Source organism: Anolis sagrei, chromosome X, assembly GCF_037176765.1.
Source record: "Anolis sagrei isolate rAnoSag1 chromosome X, rAnoSag1.mat, whole genome shotgun sequence".
Taxonomy (NCBI): Eukaryota; Metazoa; Chordata; class Lepidosauria; order Squamata; family Dactyloidae; genus Anolis; species Anolis sagrei.
In genome coordinates, this window is record NC_090034.1 from 5,770,876 (window position 1) to 5,793,438 (window position 22,563).

The 22,563-nt window shown below is 44.7% G+C and overlaps 1 protein-coding gene across 1 annotated transcript in view; it reads right to left on the reverse strand.

Annotated features, from left to right (window-relative positions):
* The window catches only part of LOC132781570 (WD repeat domain phosphoinositide-interacting protein 2), a 68,365-nt gene that overhangs the window by 45,253 nt on the left and 549 nt on the right, over positions 1–22,563 (reverse strand). The window lies entirely within an intron of this gene.

Consider the following 22,563-nt stretch of genomic DNA (forward strand, 5'->3'; position numbering starts at 1 on the left):
TCCACTGCTGAACGGCTCTCACAGTCAGGAAGTTCTTCATGTTCAGATGGAATCTCCTTTCTTGTAGTTTGAAGTCATTGTTCCATTGCGTCCTAGTCTCCAGAGCAGCAGAAAACAAGTTCGCTCCCTTATCCCTATGACTTCCTCTCACATACTTATACATGGCTATCATGTCTCCTCTCAGCCTTCTCTTCTTCAGGCTAAACATGCCCAGCTCTTTAAGCCACTCCTCATAAGGCTTGTTCTCCAGACCCTTGATCATTTTAGTTGCCCTCCTCTGGACACATTCCAGCTTGTCAATATCTCTCTGCAATTGTGGTGCCCAGAATTGGACACAATATCTTCGAAGTGACTGGCTTAACTTTGAAGGAGCTGGGGGTGGTGACGCATGACAGGGAGCTCTGGCGTGGAATGTGTCCAGAGGAGGGCGACTAAAATGATCAAGGGTCTGGAGAACAAGCCCTGTGAGGAGCGGCTTAAAGAGCTGGGCATGTTTAGCCTGAAAAAGAGAAGGCTGAGAGGTTACATGATGAGGGCCATGGACAAAGCTTAGAGAAGACAATTATGCTGGGGAAATTGGAAGGAAAAAGAAAGAGAGGCAAACCAAGGGAAAGATGGATGGGTGGCATCCTTGAAGTTAGACCACATCTGGAATATTGTGTCCAATTCTGGGCACCACAATTCAAGAGAGATATTGACAAACTGGAATGTGTCCAGAGGAGGGCGACTAAAATGATCAAGGGTCTGGAGAACAAGCCCTATGAGGAGCGGCTTAGGGAACTGGGCATGTTTATCCTGAAGAAGAGAAGGCTGAGAGGAGATATGATAGCCATGTATAAATATGTGAGAGGAAGCCACAGGGAGGAGGGAGCAAGCTTGTTTTCTGCTTCCTTGGAGACTAGGACGCGGAACAATGGCTTCAAACTACAAGAGAGGAGGTTCCATCTGAACATTAGGAAGAACTTCCTGACTGTGAGAGCCGTTCAGCAGTGGAACTCTCTGCCCCGGTGTGTGGTGGAGGCTCCTTCATTGGAAGCTTTTAAGCAGAGGCTGGATGGCCATTTGTCAGGGGTGATTTGAATGCAATATTCCTGCTTCTTGGCAGAATGGGGTTGGACTGGATGGCCCATGAGGTCTCTTCCAACTCTTTGATTCTATGATTCTAAGTGACTGGATTGACCTTGAAGGAGCTGGGGGTAGTGACGGATGAAAGGGAGCTCTGGAATGGGATGGTCCAGGAGGTCACGAAGAGTCGGAAGCGACTGAACAAATAAACAACAACAATGTCAGTGTGGTGCTGTGATTCGAGAATGGGATATGACTTTGGAGAACAGAGTCAACCACGGAAACCCACTTGGGGACCTTGTGCAAGTCCCATTTTCTCAGCAAACCCCGCTCTCAACTGATCTTGCCAAGAAAATCCAAGATGGGGTCACCATAATTTGGAAATTACTCCAAGATACACAGCAACAATGGCATCACAATGTGCACATGAACCCTGGCCATGTTGACATTCCCACGTGATTCTACAGATGGGAAAGAGGCTGCTTTCCTAAAACACCCGCCGTGCCGAGTTTCCACATTGGTTCTGCCTTAAGAGCCCACAACCCCCCTCCAGCTTTCCAGGGACACACCCTCCATTACCTCTCTCCCTCTATTACCTTTCCCAATGCCGCTAGAGATCAATTACTTGCATGCTGCGATATAAGGTCATGAATAATTAAGGCTACACTTGTCAGAAAATGAAAATACATTACAGCGGCAAAATGTTTGCCTTGAGATTGTCACTCACAGCTGGTGCTTTCTTCTGCTGTTGCTGTTTTTGTTGCCCAGGCTCCCTCTACACCAGTGTTTCTCAACCTGGGGGTCGGGACCCCTGAAGGGGTCATGAGGGGGTGTCAGAGGGGTTGCCAAAGACCATCAGAAAACACAGTATTTTATGTTGGTCATGGGGGTTCTGTGTAGGAAGTTTGGCCCAATTCTCTCATTGGTGGGGTTCGGAATGCTCTTTGATTGTAGGTGAACTAGAAATCCCAGCAACGACAACTCCCAAATGTCAAGGTCTATTTCCCCCAAACTGCACCAGTGTTCACATTTGGGCACATTGAGTATCTGTGCCAAGTTTGGTCCAGATCCATCTTTGTTTGAGTCCACAGTGCTCTCTTGATGTAGCTGAACTACAACTCCCAAACTCAAAGTCAATCACACCAAATCATTCTAGTATTTTCTGTTCATCATGGGAGTTCTGTGTGGCAAGATTGGTTCAATTCCATCATTGGTGGAGCTCAGAATGCTCTTTAATTGTAGGTGAACTAGAAATCCCAGCAACGACAACTCCCAAATGTCAAGGTCTATTTCCCCCAACTCCACCAGTATTCAAATTTGGGCATACCAGGTATTTGTGCCAAATTTGGTCCAGTCAATGAAAATCCATCCTGCATATCGGATATTGACATGACGATTCATAACAGTAGCAAAATTACAGTTGTGAAGTAGCAACGAAAATAATGTTATGGTTGGGGGTCACCACAACATGAGGAACTGTTTAAGGGGTCGTGGCATTTGGAAGGTTGAGAACCACTGCTCTACACTAAAGTCCCAGGTTACTTTAGGAACAGTTGGGCTGCAAAATGTGGGTCCTATACATGTTTGGGACTGTTTAGGTCTGTGCTTCTCAACCTGTGGGTCCCCAGATATTTTGGCCTTCAACTCTCAGAAATCCTAACAGTTGGCAAACTGGCTGGGATTTCTGGGAGTTGTAGGTCAAAACACCTGGGGACCCACAGGTTGAGAACCACTGGCCTAGATGCTCTACCATCAGCCATGTTGCTGAAGTTTCTGAGAACTAAGGTCCTTTCATACTACATAATGATTCCACTTTAAGTCCCAAAGCTTCATTCAGTGTCACCAAAGTGGCAATGAAGTTTTGTCATAATCTGTAAGCTGCTCTGAGTCCCCTTCAGGGTGAGAAGACCAGCGTATGAATATAGTAAATCAAATAAATAAGTAATAAGCTGAAGATCAATCCCGACAAGACAGAGGTCCTCCTGGTCGATTGTAAACCTGACCGGGGTATAGGGTGGCAACCTGTGTTGGACGGGGTTACACTCCCCCTGAAGCCACAGATCCGCAGTTTGGGAGTCCTCCTGGATTCATTGCTTACGCTTGAGGCTCAGGTGTCCGCAGTGTCCGGGAGGGCTTTTGCACAATTGAGACTAATGCGCCAACTGCGACCGTACCTCGCAAAGGCTGATCTGGCCGGGGTGGTCCATGCCTTGGTCACCTCTAGACTGGACTACTGTAATGCGCTCTACGTGGGGCTGCCCTTGAAAACGGCTCGGAAATTCCAACTGGTCCAATGGGCAGCGGCCAGGATGTTAACCGGCGCTCCTTACAGAGAGAGGTCAACCCTCCTGTTTAAGGAGCTCCACTGGCTGCCGTTTATTTCCCGAGCCCAATTTAAGGTGCAGGTGCTTACCTACAAAGCCCTGAACGGTTTGGGACCATCCTACCTGCGTGACCGCATCTCCGTTTATGAACCCAAGCGCTCACTTCTTTCATCCGGAGAGGCCCTGCTCGTGATCCCACCTGCATCGCAAGCGCGTTTGGTGGGGACATGAGACAGGGCCTTTTCCGTGGTGGCCCCCTGACTCTGGAACACCCTCCCCAAAAATCTTAGACAGACCCCTACATTGGCAGTCTTCAGAAAGAACTTGAAGACCTGGCTGTTTCGATATGCCTTTCCAGAATAGGAATACTCCAACAACAAGTCCCAGAATCACTTTATTAGAATTAAGATTGCTGCACACTGCACACTGCACTTACCCTATAATCCTCACATATCACCTGTCACATCAGCACTTTTAATCCTGTACCCATTACTCTGGCCCGGCCCAGTTTTATTGTGTCTTGGTATATTGTTATTGCTTGTTGTTTAATATTGCTTTAATTGTTTTTAATTTGCTTTAGGTGTTGTATTGTTATGTTGTGTTTTCAGGCCTTGGCCTTTGTAAGCCGCATCGAGTCCTTCGGGAGATGCTAGCGGGGTACAAATAAAGTTAATAATAATAATAATAATAATAATTCATCCAATGAATTGAGCATTTAGTCAAAGCAACCCTTTGCTGAAAGAAACGTAATTTCAAAACCATTCTTAGGTACACCACTGACCAAGCTGACTTCTGAGGTACGTTAAGAGGAACTGCTGTATGCAACCAGAGAAGCATCCTACAGAGCAGTGGTTCGTGTGGTCCGTGGAGCACCAGTGGTCCGCAAGAACTAAAATATGGTCCGTGACCTCGCTGTTACTACACCGTTGCAACGAGAGTGACTAGTCTTGCGAAACCCTCTTATAGTGCCGAGGATAGACCACATCAGCTCTAGACTTTTAAATATGGTTTTCTGTGGGTGATCACATGGCAACTACGTTCTGTATCAGAAACTAGTGCTGATGTGGTCTATCCAATGCAATTTTCTGAATCAGGACCCCAAATAACCAAACTGAATCTAAAGTTGGCCAAAAACGAATTCATAACCCTTTTGGTATTAATGTACAAGAGTGGTCCCTGGTCAAACTGGTCCCTGGTCAAGTGGTCCCTGGTCAAAAAAGGTTGAGAACCATTGTAATAGAGATTTACCGTATATACTCGAGTATAAGCCGACCCGAATATAAGCCGAGGCACCTAATTTTACCACAAAAACCTGCAAAAACGTATTGACTCGAGTATAAGCCGAGGGGGAGAAATTTAGCTTTTACCGGTAATCATCAGTAGGTTAAATGTTTATGAGTATTATGAGTTTATGAGTAAAATAGTAAATGTAATAATAATAATAATAATAAATAGAGTAAAATAATAAATGTAATAATAGAGGAAAATAATGTAAATGTAATAATAATAATAATAATAATAATAATAATAATAATAAAGGAAAATAATAAATGTAATAAAAATAAAACTAATAACAGAGGAACATAATAAATAACCTTGACTTGAGTATAAGCCGAGGGGAACTTTTTCAGCCTAAAAAGGGGCTGAAAAACTAGGCTTATACTCGAGTATATACATTACTCCATTCAGTTCCTGCTGATTATTCCTCAGTAGCAGTGCTTTTGTATGAAAAGCGATTGAGCGGTCCATAACATACCTGATGACGAAGATCTCTATAAAATGTTTATAATAATAATAATAATAATAATAAAAATAAAAATAAAGATGACATAGATTGTAAGGCACGCCCCAATTTCGTTACCACCACTGCCACCAAAAATGCTTAAGATCCACCTGCGCCCTACACCACTGGAGAAATTACACTGCTTGGCTGGTATTGCACCATCTGACATCCGTCGGGAAGTAGCAGCCAATAGTGAAAGGACCAAGACAGTGACATCTCCAGCTCATCCCCTGTTTGAGTATCAGCCAGCACGTCAACGACTTAAATCTAGAAATAGTTTTCTAAGATTTACAGAGACACTCGCTGGAACACCTCAGCAAGCGAGAGTCCAAAAGTGGCAGGCTCAAACCCAGAACCTCAACCAATGGCTGAAACCAAATGAGAGACTCCCCCCTGGGCACACAGAGGACTGGGCGACTTGGAAGGCGCTGAACAGGCTGGGCTCTGGCACCACGAGATGCAGAGCCAACTTCAAGAAATGGGGCCACAAAGTGGAATCCTCGACATGCAAGTGTGGAGAAGAGCAAACCACTGACCACCTGCTGCGATGCACCCTGAGCCCTGCCACATGCACATGGGAGGATCTTCTTGAGGCAACACCAGAGGCACTCCAAGGGGACAGATACTGGTCAAAGGGCATTTAATCAACTACCAAACCTGCAAATTTTATGTTTTGCCTGTTTGTTTTGTTCTGTTAGAAATGTAATACAATTGACTGGTTGCCCTGACACAACAAATAAATACCTACGATTCTAAGAAATACCCCATTTAAAAAATATTTATATAAGAGAAAAAGTGTGTCTTAGAACTGAAAAAGGAGCCCCCACTGGCGCCGTGGGTTAAACTGAGGAGCTGCTGAGCTTGTTGACCGAAAGGTCACAGGTTTGAATCTGGGGAGCGGTGTGAGCTTCCACTGTCAGCCCCAGCTTCTGCCAACCTAGCAGTTTGAAAACATGCAAATGTGAGCAGATCAATAGTGGGAAGGTAACGTCGCTCCATGCAGTCATGCTGGCCACATGACCTTGGAGGTGTCTACGGACAATGCCGATTCTAAAATTACAACAGCAAAACAACAGAGAGGAAACTATCAAGGACATCTAATCACCTCTCAAGAAAAGATTGCCCCAGGCACTAACAAGCCACACCAAACAACTGCCAGGCCATCAAATGCTAATCAAAGTGGTCAGTTGAAACATTCACACCTAGCTCCAACAGACAAGAGTTCTTTGTCCCGCCCTGGTCATTCCACAGATATATAAACCCGTTTTCCTACTTCCAACAGATCTCACTACCTCTGAGGATGCTTGCCATAGATGCAGGCGAAACGTCAGGAGAGAATGCCTCTAGAACATGGCCATATAGCCCAAAAAAACCTACAACAACCCAGTATTTTTAATTATCGCAGCACATCAACACACTGCTTGGAAATTACTGCTCAAAACCACTTTCACCCAAGCAGTTCTCAGATGGTGAGAGAACGGAAGAGCCTTCCAATAATTTGCTCAAATTCCCAAAAGCAACAAAAAAGGCAGGCAGAACATTAATCAGAAGTTAAATTAGCATTTTCTGAAGATGGCACCATGCTGTTTGCTATCTGAAGCTCCCAGGCAATTCGGAGAGTTTGCGTCAGAGAAAAGGATTGATCCAAAAAGAGAGAGGATAAAGTGGGACAACGTTGCCCATGGCCCCTAGCCTTGTGACAGGTGAACATGTCTGCTGATGCTCTCAGGCTATGAGCACAACTGACAAAGATTTCACACTTATTTATTGGATTTGATTTAGACTGCAATCCACACAAGCTACTGACATTTTTCCAGGAGAATAATACAAAACATGGCCTTAATACGATATTTAAACCACCATTTTCAATTAAGGATGTAGTTAAGAGCCAAAACAACATTTTTTTTTCCCCTTTACTCCTCAGTCAATAAATGTGGTAGGTGAATCAATAGGCCACATGTTGCAGAGGACAATGCCTTGGCCGACTGGGTAAAAACGTCAACAGAGGGAATCAAACATCCAATTCACCATGGAAAAAGAAAATGAAGAAAAACTGCCATTTCTAGATGTTCTGGTCATCCATAACTATCAACAACTGGACCACACAGTTTACAGAAAATTTGCACATACAGATAAACACCTACATGAAAGCATTCAGCTTCCTCTTACAACCAGGATTTCTTCTCTTTCTTTTCCAGCAGATCCTGAAAACTCTGTCTCAGTTTACAATTTTTTTGCTATCTTTACAGTCATTAACTTCTGCACCTGACAAATCTTCCTTAGAAGACAGTTCTTCAGAGAAAGACTGGTGTGGGCCTCTCCCAGGAACGTGACCTTGTGAATCTGCAGAATAAGCACTCTGTTCATGAGGCACCTCAGGCTTCTCAGCAAGGCCTGGGCTTGACTCAGGCCCAGAAAAATCCTCATCCCCATTGACATCAGACCCAATCATAGGCTGAACTACACACCCAAACATCCAATTCACAATGGAAAAAGAAAATGAAGGAAAACCGCCATTTCTAGATGTCCTGGTCATCTGCAAACCCAATTAACAATTGGACCACACAGTTAAGAGAAAGTCTATACCTTCACCATTTGGATATATACCTACATAAACATTCCAATCATCACCAAAGTCAAAAAAGAAGCACAATCAAAGCCCTGGCAGACCGTGCAAAAGGAACCTGCGAAGCCTACCTCCTCCAAGGTGAACTGAACCACCTCAACTGGGCTCTCCAGGCCAATGGAGACTCCATCACAGGCATCAGAAGAGCTGCAAGACCAAGAACAAGCCACGAGAGTCAAGATGAAGATCCACCCAGAGGAAAAGGGTTCTTGCCAGACATCAAGGGAACCACTGATGAGGGAAGCTGATGAGGAAACACAACCTACCAATGATCTACAGACGCACCAAGAAAGTCCAACCAATGCTCCGTTCAGCAAATGACAAGAGGGATCCTCTCACCTCTGCAGGAATCTACTGCATACCATATAGCTGTGGACAAGAAGTCTACATAGGGACCCCCAAAGACAGCATTGCCCAGACACGAATCAAGGAACATGAAAGGCATTGCAGACTAACCCAACCAGAGAAGTCATCCATAGTACACCTGAGGAACCAACCTGGACACAGCATATTACTGGAGAACACAGAACAGCTGGACCACTCTCACAACCACCATGTCAGACTACACAGAGAAGCCATTGAAATCAACAAGAAGCATGTGGACAATTTCAACAAAAAGGAGGAAACCATGAAAATGAACAAAATCTGGCTGCCAGTATTTAAAAAATACTCTAAAATCAGGACAGTAAGTAAAGATTAACATTAAAAAAAACAGGGAAATTCCAGACAGGAAACAATCAGAGCCAGCTAATCACCTCCCAACAAAGGATTCCCCCAGGCAGGAAGCAGCCAAGCTTTGAAGCTGCAAAGCTATTCAATGCTAATCAAGGTGACCAATTGCAACATTCACACTTGCCTCAAACAGACAAGGCATTCTGGACCTTCCACAGATAAATAAAGCCCACTTGTCTAGTTTCCAACAGACCTCACAACCTCTGAATATGCCAGCCTAGATGTGGTTGAAATGTCAGGGGAGAATGCTTCTGGAACATGGCCATAAGTCCGGAAACCTCACAACAATCTAGAAATCTAAATTCGTTCATTTATTTATAGTGTCCTGGACAGTCCTCAACATGTCCTTCTTTTTAAGCACGTGCATTCAAATAATAATAATAATAATAATAATAATAATAATAATAATTTATTTATACCATGCTTCCATCTTCCCAAGAGGACTCAGGGTGGCCAAGCCCAACAGTTACAGTAAAACAAAATACAACATAAAACCATAAATTAATACAACAATTAGAAAACAATAAAATCAAAGAAAATAATATAAATGCAAGGTAAAACGTAAATAACAAAACAATAACCAAGTGGGCAGGGCCAAACACAACAAATAGGATTTTTAAAATCCTGGGTGAGATGGATGAGTAGGGTGATATATCTGGTGGGAGGTTCAGATGGGACAAACAATAGGATTTAGTTCACTGAAGGGTGAGATAAAGTGCATCAAAAGATGTTATGTGCTGAATTGGTCACGGTGAGGAACTTATTGTTTAATCCTCGAAGGCACACCGGGACAGCCAAGTTTTTAGACTCTTCCTGAAGACTTCCAGTGTGGGCGCTTGCCTAATCTCAATGGGTGTTGTTGTTGTTCATTCGTTCAGTCGTCTCCGACTCTTCGTGACCTCATGGACCAGCCCATGCTAGAGCTCCCTGTCGGCCGTCACCACCCCCAGCTCCTTCAAGGTCAGTCCAGTCACTTCAAGGATGCCATCCATCCATCTTGCCCTTGGTCGGCCCCTCTTCCTTTTGCCTTCCACTTTCCCCAGCATCATTGTCTTCTCTAGGCTTTGCTGTCTCCTCATGATGTGGCCAAAGGACTTCCACTTTCCCTCTAGTCTCCTTCCCTCCAACGAGCAGCCGGGCTTTATTTCCTGGAGGATGGACTGGTGGGATCTTCTCGCAGTCCAAAGCACTCTCAGAACTTTCCTCCAGCACCACAGCTCAAAAGCATCTATCTTCCTTCGCTCAGCCTTCCCTAAGGTCCAGCTCTCACATCCGTAGGTGACTACAGGGAAGACCATGGCTTGTACTATGCAATGGATCTTGGTTGCCAGTCTGATGTCTCTACTCTTTACTATTTTATCGAGACTGGACATTGCTCTCCTCCCAAGAAGGAAGTGTCTTCTGATTTCCTGGCCACAGTCTGCGTCTGCAGTCATCTTTGCCCCTAGAAATACAAAGTCTCAATCTCAATGGGTAGCAAATTCCAAAGCCTAGGGGCCACCACAGAGAAGGCCCTCTCCCTTGTCCTCACAAGTCGCGCCTGCAACAGAGGTGGGAGTGAAAGGAGCCCCCTCCCGAATGATCGTAGGGATGCGATCACAAAAGTAGGTGGGTCCCAAACTGTGCAGGGCTTTGTAGGTGATAACCTGTACCTTGAATTGGGACCGGAAAATAAACGGCAGCCACTTCTAGACTTTAGAAAGATCACATACACTGGCTACATGATCGGAGACAGTGCATTGAGGGTTACAATTCCGAGGTGGGAATTAACAGACCAATGGGAATCTTTAATCCAAATGAGTCACTCAGGTTCACTGAAAGGAAGACTCCTACGTGGTTAAGAGGAGTATGCACACAAAGGGAACAGTCATTCCCAGCAGCCCATTGCACAATTCTCCTGATCATTTCCTGTGATTCACTTCATCTGGGCAGGATTCTTCCCTAGTGATTACCAAAGAATGACCCACATGTTGCTGCTTCATTGACAACCTTTTGAGTCGCACCACAGCCTTCCCTTAGGATTCTCTCCTTAGTAGTTCAGTGCCACCCTTGCTTTACACTCTGAAGGATTTGTAAAGTTACAGACCCAGACTCCACAAACATTACCAGATCTGGAAGAAAAAGACAATGGCTTGGAGGTCACCATCAGCATTCTCTAGATCAATGTTTCTCAACCTGGGGGTCGGGACCCCTCAGGGAGTCACGAGGGGGTCTCAGAGGGGTCGCCAAAGACCATCACAAAACACAGCATTTTCTAGGTTCTTGTGGGTTTTTTCGGGCTATAGGGCCATGTTCTAGAGGCATTTCTCCTGACGTTTCGCCTGCATCTATGGCAAGCATCCTCAGAGGTCTGAGGATGCTTGCCAAAGATGCAGGCGAAACGTCAGGAGAAATGCCTCTAGAACATGGCCCTATAGCCCGAAAAAAACCCACAAGAACCTAATGATTCCAGCCATGAAAGCCTTCGACAATACAGCATTTTCTGTTGGTTATTGGGGTTCTGTATGGGAAGCTGAGCCCAATTCTATCGTTGGTTGGGTTCAGAATGTTCTTTGATTGTCAGTGGACTATAAATCCCAACAACTACAACTCCCAATCCATCATTGCTTGAGTCCATAGAGCTCTCTGGATGTAGGTGAGCTACAATTCCAAAACTCAAGGTCCATGCCCACCAAACCGTTCCAGTATTTTCTGTTGGTTATGGGAGTTCTATGTGCCAAGTTTGGCTGAATTCCATCGTCGGTAGAGCTCAGAATGCTCTTTTGGTTGAAGGTTAACTACAAATCCCAGCAACTACGACTCCCAAATGACAAAATCAGTCTCCCCCCAACTCCACCAAATTTGGGTGTATTGAGTATTTGTGCCAAATTTGGCCCAATGAAAGAAAATACATCCTGCATATCGGATATTTACATTACGATTCATAACAGTGAAATAGCAATGAACATAATGTTATGGTTGGGGGTCACCACAACATAAGGAACTGTATTAAGGGGTCGCGGCATTGGGAAGGTTGAGAAACACTGCTCTAGATTTATCTTGCATATCCTCTGAAGTGATATGCAAGAGAAGATCGGCTGGGGTGGCAGATAGTTTATCTGAAACAACCATCTGCCATTACCATCTTCTATTAGAGATTAGACAAGCATCCACCCCCACGGCATTCAGGAGACTTGAAGACCTGTTTATTTATGGTAAACTGGCTTTTGACAGTGATTAGTCAACCTCTAGGATATGGATTTATGGCAGTGGTTCCCAACCTTTGGACCTCCAGGTGTTTTGGCCTTCAGCTCCCACAGTTCCTAATAGCTGGTAAACTGGCTGGGATTTGTGGGAGTTACAGTCCAAAACACCTGGAGGCCCAAAGGTTGGGAAACTGTTGTCTGCTTGAGGCAGGTGTGAATCTTGCAATTGGCCACTGAATGTCCTTGCGGCGTCAAAGCCTGGCTCTTGCTGCCTGGGGTAATCCTTTGTTGGGAGGTGTTAGCTGGCCCTGGCCAATTCTTGTCTGGAATTCCCCTGCTTCCTGAGTGTTGCTCTTTATTTACTGCCCTGATTTTAGGGATATACTCACCGTATAAGACAACCTCTCTTCCAACGCACACCAAATAAAACTTTTAAAAGCATCAGATTTGGTTCAATATGGTAATTTTCCTATTCCTGTACCTCCTTCTCTGCCTCTCAGATGTTGCACATGTGCACCTGCACCGCTTCACTGCAGTCTTCAGGAGCAAGATTTGAGAGGCAGAGGAGGAGGTACAGGAATAGGACACAAGGGTGGGCCAGACAGGTAAAAGAATAAAATTTTTAAAAGCATCAGATTTGGTTCAATATGGTAATTTTCCTATTCCTGTACCTCCTTCTCTGCCTCTCAGATGTTGCACATGTGCACCTGCACCGCTTCACTGCAGTCTTCAGGAGCAAGATCTGTGAGGCAGAGGAGGAGGTACAGGAATAGGACACAAGGGCGGGCCAGACAGGTAAAAGAGGAGTGTTTTTCTGGGCCCAGAGCCACTCTATCTCTTTTTTCCATACCCCGGGCGCCCCTGATGTCTCCAGCTTGCTCCGCCCTTCGCTTACACCTTCCCGGTAAGGCGCCCCTTCACCTCACCATCGGGACCGCATTAAGTCCACGAATCCTGATGAATGGATTTTCTTCTACCGTACTTGTCAGCATCGCCCTTAATGCTTTCATACAGTTGCTGCATACGGCAGGGACGCGGCCACTGCCATTTTTGAGTTCCCCCCACAATATGCAGCAACCATAGATTCTCTAATCCGGATTGCAAGTTTCAGCACCTGCTCTATAAGACAAATCCCGGCGTATAAGACTACTCCTGCATTCTGAGCAGAGGCTCTGAATAATGGACTCTGGAGTCTCCAGTAAAAGCAGGTTTTCAACTTTACTTAAGTAGCTCAAAATAGACAACATACACCACAGCGGGCAGACGTGAAGAACACACAAACCGAAAGAGATAGGAACAAATACAAACTGCATTTGGAAGGAAGTTTATCTCTGGCACTCCCTAATCTTTCACAGAGCAAGAACTCAGGGTCACATTCTCACAGCTTGTTAATTTGCTTTTAACCCTTCCTGGCAATACAATTCTATTACAATCACAATCCTATCACATAAAATTACATTTAAACACACATCATACATGAATTACACACTGACAGACGACTCCCGCGTATAAGACGACCCCTGACTTTTGAGAAGATTTTCTTGGGCTAAAAAGTAGTCTTATACGCCAGAATATATTTATTTATTTATTTATTTCAAAGTTTTCTATACCGAGCTTCTCACCTCGTAGAGGGACTCAGCCCGGTTTACAGCCATAAAAACATACAATCAGTAAAATATCATAGTTCATAATTACAATAACACATTTAAAATAACCACTATATTTAAAAAAACAAAAAAACAAAAAACTACGGTGGTCAGTCGTCATATTAAAAACAAGTATACCTCATCTTCCATCCACAATCCTAGGGTGCTGTCTCATTCATCAAAAGCCTGTCTCCACAGCCATGTCTTCACCCGTTTCCTGAATGTCAGGATAGATGGGGCGGTTCTGACCTCTAGTGGGAGAGAGTTCCAGAGTCGTGGGGCCAACACCGAGAAGGCCCTGTCCCTCGTCCCCACCAGGCGTGCTTGTGAGGCCGGTGGGACCGAGAGCAGTCTTAGTAGTCTTGATGGTACGTAGGGGAGAATACGTTCGGAGAGGTAAACAGGGCCGGAGTCATTTAGGGCTTTATAGGTTAACACCAGCACTTTGAATTGTGCTCAGAAGCTAATTGGCAGCCAGTGGAGCTGGTGTAACAGTGGAGTGGTGTGCTCCCTGTACCCAGCACCCGTTAGTAATCTGGCTGCCGAACGTTGGACTAACTGCAGCTTCCGGGCAGTCTTCAGAGGCAACCCCACGTAGAGAGCGTTGCAGTAATCTAAGCGGGATGTAACCAAAGCGTGGACTACCATGGCCAAGTCAGACTTCCCAAGGTACAGGCGCAGCTGGTGCACAAGTTTTAGTTGTGCAAAAGCTCCCCTGACCACCGCTGAGACCTGGGGCTCCATATATGGTAATTGCATTCTTCTAGGTTATCTTTTAAAGTGTTTATTTAATGCTAAACGTATTGCATATTCTGCCAATACAGTGTTCCCTCGCTGCTTTGTGGTTCGCTTTTTGCGGACTCGCCATATTGCGGACTCGCCATATTGCCATATTGCGCGGGGGGGGGGGGGGTGAAGGAGGAGGAGGAAGAGCCAAGGGGCCTCCAAAGCCAGCAGGAGCACAAGCGGCGAGGAGGAGGAGGCCGCTGACGAGTGGGCAAAGTGTCCCTATTTTGCGGATTTTCACTTATCGCGGAGGCTCCTGGAACAGAACCCCCATGATAAGTGAGGGAACACTGAATGGGAATTTGTGGGAGTTACGACAAGAGGGTGAATTTCATTGATACTTTCAATAATCACAAACAAGCGAACGATTAGGATCCCACCTCTGTATTTGCGCACAGCGGGGATATTCCAAATGCAATCATGCAGAAGCCCAAGTGGGTAATCTCATACTTGCAGAGCCAGTCATCTCATATCAAGGTTTTGCTAGACATAATCAGATCAGGGACTCGTATAGTCCAGAACTGTCTGCCGAACGGGAAGGCAGATCCCCCCTGCTTTCCTTCCCAGGGTAATTCCAAACTAGATTTGTCACAAATTGAATTATAAAATGTTCCTATACGAAGCAGAATTATAGCTGCCCCGCTTCAAAACCTTATCACCCAACGACAATTCAATTGTCCACAATCCAATTCACATTTACTTGAATATGAGTGTACTTTTTGAGATGCACTGGTCCATGTGGAGGCCAGCAATTCCACCCAACAATATGTGACGTTTGGTTCCATACTTGTGCCCAAGTATTTCTTTCTCCCCTGAAAACTCACCAGGGACTGACAGCCAATTTTTTTAATAATAATAATAACCATCATCATCTTTATTTATACCCCGCCACCATCTCCCCCAACGGGGACTTGGAGCGGCTTACATGGGGCCAAGCCCGAACAACAGATTACAATACAAAAAAATACAAAATTATTATTATTATTATTATTATTATTATTATTTGAAACACAACAAGACAAGATGACTGGCACAACCTGGGGATCACAACCAGATACAGTGAAGACATCCGCCCTTGCACTGTGCTACTCTGCTGCTGAGTATGCATGCCCAGTGTGGAACACATCTCACCACGCTAAAACAGTGGATGTGACTCTTAATGAGACATGCCGCATTATCACGGGGTGTCTGCGCCCTACACCACTGGAGAAATTACACTGCTTAGCCGGTATCGCACCACCTGACATCCGCCGGGAAGTCGCAGCCAATAGTGAAAGGACCAAGACAGAGACATCTCCAGCTCATCCCTTGTTTGGGTATCAGCCAGCATGTCAACAACTTAAATCAAGACATAGTTTTCTTAGATCTACAGAGACACTCGCTGGAACACCTCAGCAAGCGAGAGTCCAAAAGTGGCAGGCTCAAACCGATGGCTGATACCAAATGAGAGACTCCCCCCTGGACACATAGAGGACTGGGCGACTTGGAAGGCGCTGAACAGACTGCGTTCTGGCACCACAAGATGCAGAGCCAACCTTCAGAAATGGGGCTACAAAGTGGAATCCTCGATATGCGAATGTGGAGAGGAGCAAACCACTGACCACCTGCTGCAATGCAACCTGAGCCCTGCCACATGCACAATAGAGGACCTTCTTGCAGCAACACCAGAGGCACTCCAAGTGGCCAGATACTGGTCAAAGGACATTTAACCAACTACCAAACTCACAAATTCTGTATATTATCTGTTTGTTTGCTTTGTTCTGTTAGAAATGTAATATAATTGACTGGTTGATCTGACACGACAAATAAATAAATAAGCAGACAAGATCACTCTGCTGGCTGTTGTATTGGATCACACATGTCGGACACTTCCCAAGTGTCTAGGACTGTGTGATGTATCGGCGAATAATGGGTGAAGATCCCAGTAAGGTAGCCTTTTGCAGCTGGCAGATGGTAATTTTGTCAGCACCCATTGTGTTTAAGTGCAGGCCAAGGTCTTTAGGCACTGCACCCAGTGTGGCGATCACCACTGGGACCACCTTTCCTGTCTTGTGCCACAGTCTTTGAAGAGTATTATTATTATTATTATTATTATTATTATTATTATTATCTGATGCCCTCCAGACTGAATTATAACACCCAATTTCTCAACCAGTACGCATTCCCCTTTATCTGTTTTATCATCTTCACACCCAAATTCTTTGAAAGAACACAAGCTGGCATTCGTAATTGTCCCTTCCCTCTCCTTATTTCCTCACAATGACACAGAGGCACCTTCTACACTGCCATAAAATCCAGGTTATCAAAAGAGGGAATCCACATTATCTGCTTTGAAATGAATTATCTGAGGGCCCTTCCACATAGCCCTATATCCCAGAATAGCAAGGCAGAAAAATCCCACAGTATCTGCTTTGAACTGGGTTATTTGAGTCCACACTCTGATAATGTGTGATTTCCTGCCTTGATATTCTGGGATATAGGGCTGTGTGGAAAGGCCCTGAGTCTACATTGCCATATAATCCAGTTCAAATCAGGTAATCTACTCAGAAGGGGCCTGACTTACAAATGAGTTCATGGCTGAATGGAGACTGAAATCTACTTCTTCGCTGTTTTAATCCTTCGCTGTTGTTCATTCATTCCGCTGTTTCCAACTCTTTGTGACTTCATGGACCAGTCCACGCCAGAGCTCCCTGTCGGTCGTCACCACCCCCAGCTCCTTCAAGGTATTAATCCTATACGTCAACAATAACATCACATTGGATGATTGTTTTGCCTTTTGTCATTTCAATAGAGTTGGAAGAGACCCCAAGGGCCATCCAGTCCAAACCCATTTCGCCAGGCAGGAAAAGCACAATCGAAGCACTCCTGACAGATGTCCATCCAGCCTCGACTGAAAAATCATAGAACCATAGAGTTGGAAGAGACCTCATGGGCCATCCCATCCAACCCCATTCTGCCAAGAAGCAGGAATATTGCATTCAAAGCAACCCTAACAGATGGCCATCCAGCCTCTGTTTAAAAGCTTCCGAAGAAGGAGCCTCCACCATACTCCGGGGCAGAGAGTTCCACTGCTGAACGGCTCTCAGAGTCAGGAAGTTCTTCCTCATGTTCAGATGGAATCTCCTTTCTTGTAGTTTGAAGCCATTGTTCCATTGCGTCCTACTCCTAGGATGCCCAGAGATGGAGAGTCCAATGGACTCCCACATCTCTCACCGTCAAAATGTTCTTCCTAATGTTGATTCCCTATAGGAAAAGTGGGAGAAAGGAGCAGTGTTTGTCGACTACTCCAAAACCACATTGTCAAGCTGGTGTTTTTCTTTTCTTTTCTTTTGAAAATGGAGAACTCAAGCTACATCTTGACTCTGTATTTGAGCAAGAAAAGACCGATATACGAAACAGCTGGTGTGTCAACAAAAGAATGAAAAGATGTAGTTAAAATCCGGCGTGGGCCAATTCAAATCCAGGTTTGTGTGTCTTTTAACACTTGAGGCTGAGAGTGTGTGACCCACCCAAGTTCACCCAGGGGGGTTTCCACTGGAACTTGAGCCGTTAAAGAGAGGTGGGTAATAAATTTTAAAAACAACATTATTAGCACGTTTAGACTACTGCAACACACTCTACGTGGGGTTGCCTTTGAAGACTGCTCGGAAGCTTCAACTAGTCCAATGCTCGGCAGCCATGATACTAACAGGAGCGGCATTCAGGGAGCATACAACTCCTCTGTTGCGCCAGCTCCACTGGCTGCCAATTTGCTACCGGGCACAATTCAAAGTGTTGGCGTTGGCCTATAAAGCCCTAAACGGTTCTGGCCCAAGTTACCTATCCGAATGCATCTCCGCCTATGAACCCACCAGGACTTTAAGATCTTCTGGGGAGGCCCTGCTCTCGATACCGCCTGCAACTCAGGCGCGGTTGGCGGGGACGAGGGACAGGGCCTTCTCGGTGGTGGCCCCTCAGCTGTGGAACGCCCTACCCACAGACATCAGATCAGCCCCCTCATTAATGGCATTTTGGAAGAAAGTGAAAACCTGGTTGTTTGAACAGGCGTTTGAATAGGCAGTGCAATGAATTACAATGAATCATAGGAATCGGAACAACGGATGACGAACTTGGATTATGATTTTAGTTATGAGACGCTAGTGAGCTGTTTATTGATGTTTATTGATGTTTATTGATGTTATTTGCTTAGTGTATTATTGTGTTAATTGTCTTTTAAATGGCTGTATGATGTTTGCATTGAATTTTTGCCGCTTCTTGTTGTTAACCGCTCTGAGTCGCCTAATTGGCTGAGAAGAGCGGTATACAAATAAAGTAAATAATAATGTCTCTTTTGAATGAATGTCTGGAGCAGGTAATGGGTTGGATGAGGAAAAACAGCATATCATTATATACCATCAGTGGTAATTATATTTAATATATTAGTATCACCACATTAAAAAATAGATGTAAAAGTTTCCTACTGACATTAAGTCTACTCCTTTCTGGCTCTGGCAGGTGGTGCTCATCTCCATTTCTAAGCTTAAGAGCCGGCGTTGCCCATGGACACCTCCTAGGTCATATGGCCACTGGCATGACTGCATGGAGTGCCATTACCTTCCCATTGGAGCGGTACCTATCGATCTACTCAATACTAGTAATAATGATAAAATATTGTAATTATACATTTATATTACATGTAATATTACTAACAATATTACAATATAATGGTATAGTCCAATATAGTAATGTATAATGCTGATATTGTGCTATGCCAGTCCATCCTCCAGGAAATAAAGCCCAACTGCTCACTGGAGAGAAGAATACTAGAGACAAAGTTGAAGTACTCTGGCCACATCATGAGGTGACAGCAAAGCCTAGAGAAGACAATGATGCTGGGGAAAGTGGAAGGCAAAAGGAAGAGGGGCCAACCAAGGGCAAGATGGATGGATGGCATCCTTGAAGTGACTGGACTGACCTTGAAGGAGGTGGGGGTGGGGACGGCCGACAGGGAGCTCTGGCGTGGGCTGGTCCATGAGGTCACGAAGAGTTGGAGACGACTAAACGAATGAACAACAACATTGTGCTATGCTAATAATATAATATATTGTATGTATGTGTGTGTGTGCATGTATGTATGTATGTGCGTGTGTGTGTATGTATATATATATATATATATATACATATATATATATATATATATTGTAAGCCACTCTGAGTCCCCTTCAGGGTGAGAAGGGCGGCATACAAGTGTCGTAAATAAATAAATAAATGCACATGTGTTTTATATATATATATATATATATATATATATATATATATATATCACTTATAATATAATGTAATAGAATAAAATACTACTGATAATACAATATTATAAAGCGACAACTAGACTTGATGAATTTGACAATGTGGAATTGAACTTACGGACTCTGAGCTGGCAAACGTTGAGCACTAGATTGGTTTTATGGATTGTGATGTATAATGGATTGTTTTAATTACTGTTGATATATGTTTTATTTTTTATCTTATTGTTGTGCTGGCATCTGTCTATATCTATGGCTGAATGGCTCTTTGTCAGGAGGGCCTTGATTGCGTTTTCTTGCCCTAGTGAAGGAGGTGGACTGGATGGCCTTAAGTATGAGGGTTCTGTGGGAAGTTTGCCCCAATTCTGTCGTTTGTAGGGTTCAGAATGGTCTTTGATTGTAGGTGAACTGTAAATCCCAGTAACGACAATTCCCAAATGTCAAGAACTATTTTCCCCAAACTCCACCGGTGTTCACATTTGGGCATATGGAATATTTGTGCCAAGTTTGATCCAGATCCATCATTATTTGAGTCCACAGTGATCTCTGGATGTAGGTGAACTACAACTCCAAAACCAAAGGACACTGCCCACCAAACCCTTCCAATATTTTCTGTTGGTCATGGGAGAACTGTGTGCCAAGTTTGGCCCAATTCTATCATTGGTGGGGTTCAGAATGTGCTTTGAGTCCCCCCTCGGGGGTTGAGAAGGGCGGGTTAGAAGTGCGAGAAATAATAATAATAATAATAATAATAAAGATATATTTGATATTACATGTAATATTACTAATAATGTTACAATATAATAGTACAGTGCAATATAGTAATATATAATACTGATATTGTACTATGCTCATAATATAATATATTGTATGTATATACATCTTGTAAGCCGCTCTGAGTCGCCTTCAGGATGTGAAGTGCAGCATATAAATGTCTGATCTGGTCGGGGTGGTCCATGCCTTGGTCACCTCTAGGTTGGATTACTGTAATGCGCTCTACGTGGGGCTGCCCTTGAAAACGGCTCGGAAATTTCAACTGGTCCAACGAGCAGCGGCCAGGATGTTAACTGGCGCTCCTTACAGAGAGAGGTCAACCCTCCTGTTCAAGGAGTTCCACTGGCTGCCATTTATTTTCCGAGCCCAATTTAAGGTGCAGGTGCTTACCTACAAAGCCCTGAACGGTTTGGGACCATCCTACCTGCGTGACCGCATCTCCGTCTATGAACCCACGCGTTCACTTCGTTCATCTGGAGAGGCCCTGCTCGTCATCCCGCCTGCGTCGCAAGCGCGTTTGGTGGGGACACGAGACAGGGCCTTTTCCGTGGTGGCCCCCCGACTCTGGAACACCCTCCCCAAAGATCTTAGACAGGCCCCTACATTGGCAGTCTTCAGAAAGAACTTGAAGACCTGGCTGTTCCGATGTGCCTTCCCCGAATAGGAAATCTCCAATACCAAGTCCCAGAAGCGCTTTAGTAGAACTAAGATTGCCGCACACTGCACACTGCACTTGCCCTATAATCCTTACATATTACCTGTCACATCAGCACTTCTGTACCCTTTACTCTGGCCCGGCCCAGTTTTATTGTGTTTTGGTGTATTGTTTATTGCTTGTTGTTTTGCTGTTTAATTTTGCTTTAATTGTTTTTAATTTGCTTTAGGTTTTGTATTGTTATGTTGTGTTTGAGGCCTTGGCCTTTGTAAGCCGCATCAAGTCTTTCGGGAGATGCTAGCGGGGTACAAATAAAGATAATAATTTCTAGGTGCAAAGATGAGTGAAGATGCAGACTGTGGCCAGGAAATCAGAAGACGCTTCCTTCTTGGGAGGAGAGCAATGTCCAGTCTCGATAAAATCGTAAAGAGTAGAGACATCAGTCTGGCAACCAAGATCCATTGCCTAGTCAAAGCCATGGTCTTCCCTGTAGTCACCTACGGATGTGAGAGCTGGACCTTAGGGAAGGCTGAGCGAAGGAAGAGAGATGCTTTTGAGCTGTGGTGTTGGAGGAAAGTGCTGAGAGTGCCTTGGACTGTGAGAAGATCCAACCAGTCCATCCTCCAGGAAATATTATTTTATTTATTTTTTTATTTATTTATTTGCTTGTATACCGCAGTTTCTCAGCCCAACAGGCGACTCAACGCAGTTTACAACAAGGATAAGAATCAATCAACGATATACAATTTAAAACCATAAAAGCATAATATACAATATTGACACAACAATAGACAACACAATGCATCTCATAACTAGAGTTGTGATCGAATTCGTTGTCCAAATTTCCATTCCTGTAATCATCACATTCATTGCACTGTTTAACCGAATGCCCGTTCAAACATCCAAGTTTTTAATCTTCTTCGGAACACCATTAGCGAGGGGGCTGATCTTACCTCCATAGGAAGGGCGTTCCACAGCCGGGGGGCCACCACAGAAAAGGTCCTGTCTCTCATCCCCGCCAGCCGCACCTGTGAAGCAGGTGGGATAGAGAGCAGGGCCTCCCCAGAAGATCTTAGGGTCCTGGCGGGCTGATAGGCAGAGATACGTTCGGATAGGTAACTTGGGCCAGAACCATTTAAAGCCCGGCTGCTCACTGGAGGGAAGGAGACTAGAGACAAAGTTGAAGTCCTTTGGCCACATCATGAGGAGACACCAAAGCCTGGAGAAGACAATTATGCTGGGGAAAGTAGAAGGAAAAAGGAAGAGGGGCCGACCCAGGGCAAGATGGATGGATGGCATCCTGGAAGTGACTGGACTGACCTTGAAGGAGCTGGGGGTGGTGACGGCCGACAGGGAGCTCTGGCGTGGGCTGGTCCATGAGGTCACGAAGAGTCGGGGACGACTGAACGAATGAACAACAACAACAATGTATATGTATATATATATATATATATATATATATCTTGCAAGCCGCTCTGAGTCGCCTTCAGAGTGAGAAGGGCAGCATACAAATGTCGTAAATAAATAAATACCCATATTTGTATGTTTTCACATTGCTAGGTTGGCAGAAGCTGGGGCTAACAGCGGGGCTGACCAAGGACGAATGAACAACAAACAATAATAATAATAATAAATACTCATATTTGCATGTTTTCAAACTGCTAGGTTGGCAGAAGCTGGAGCTAAGAGCAGGAGCTCACCCCCA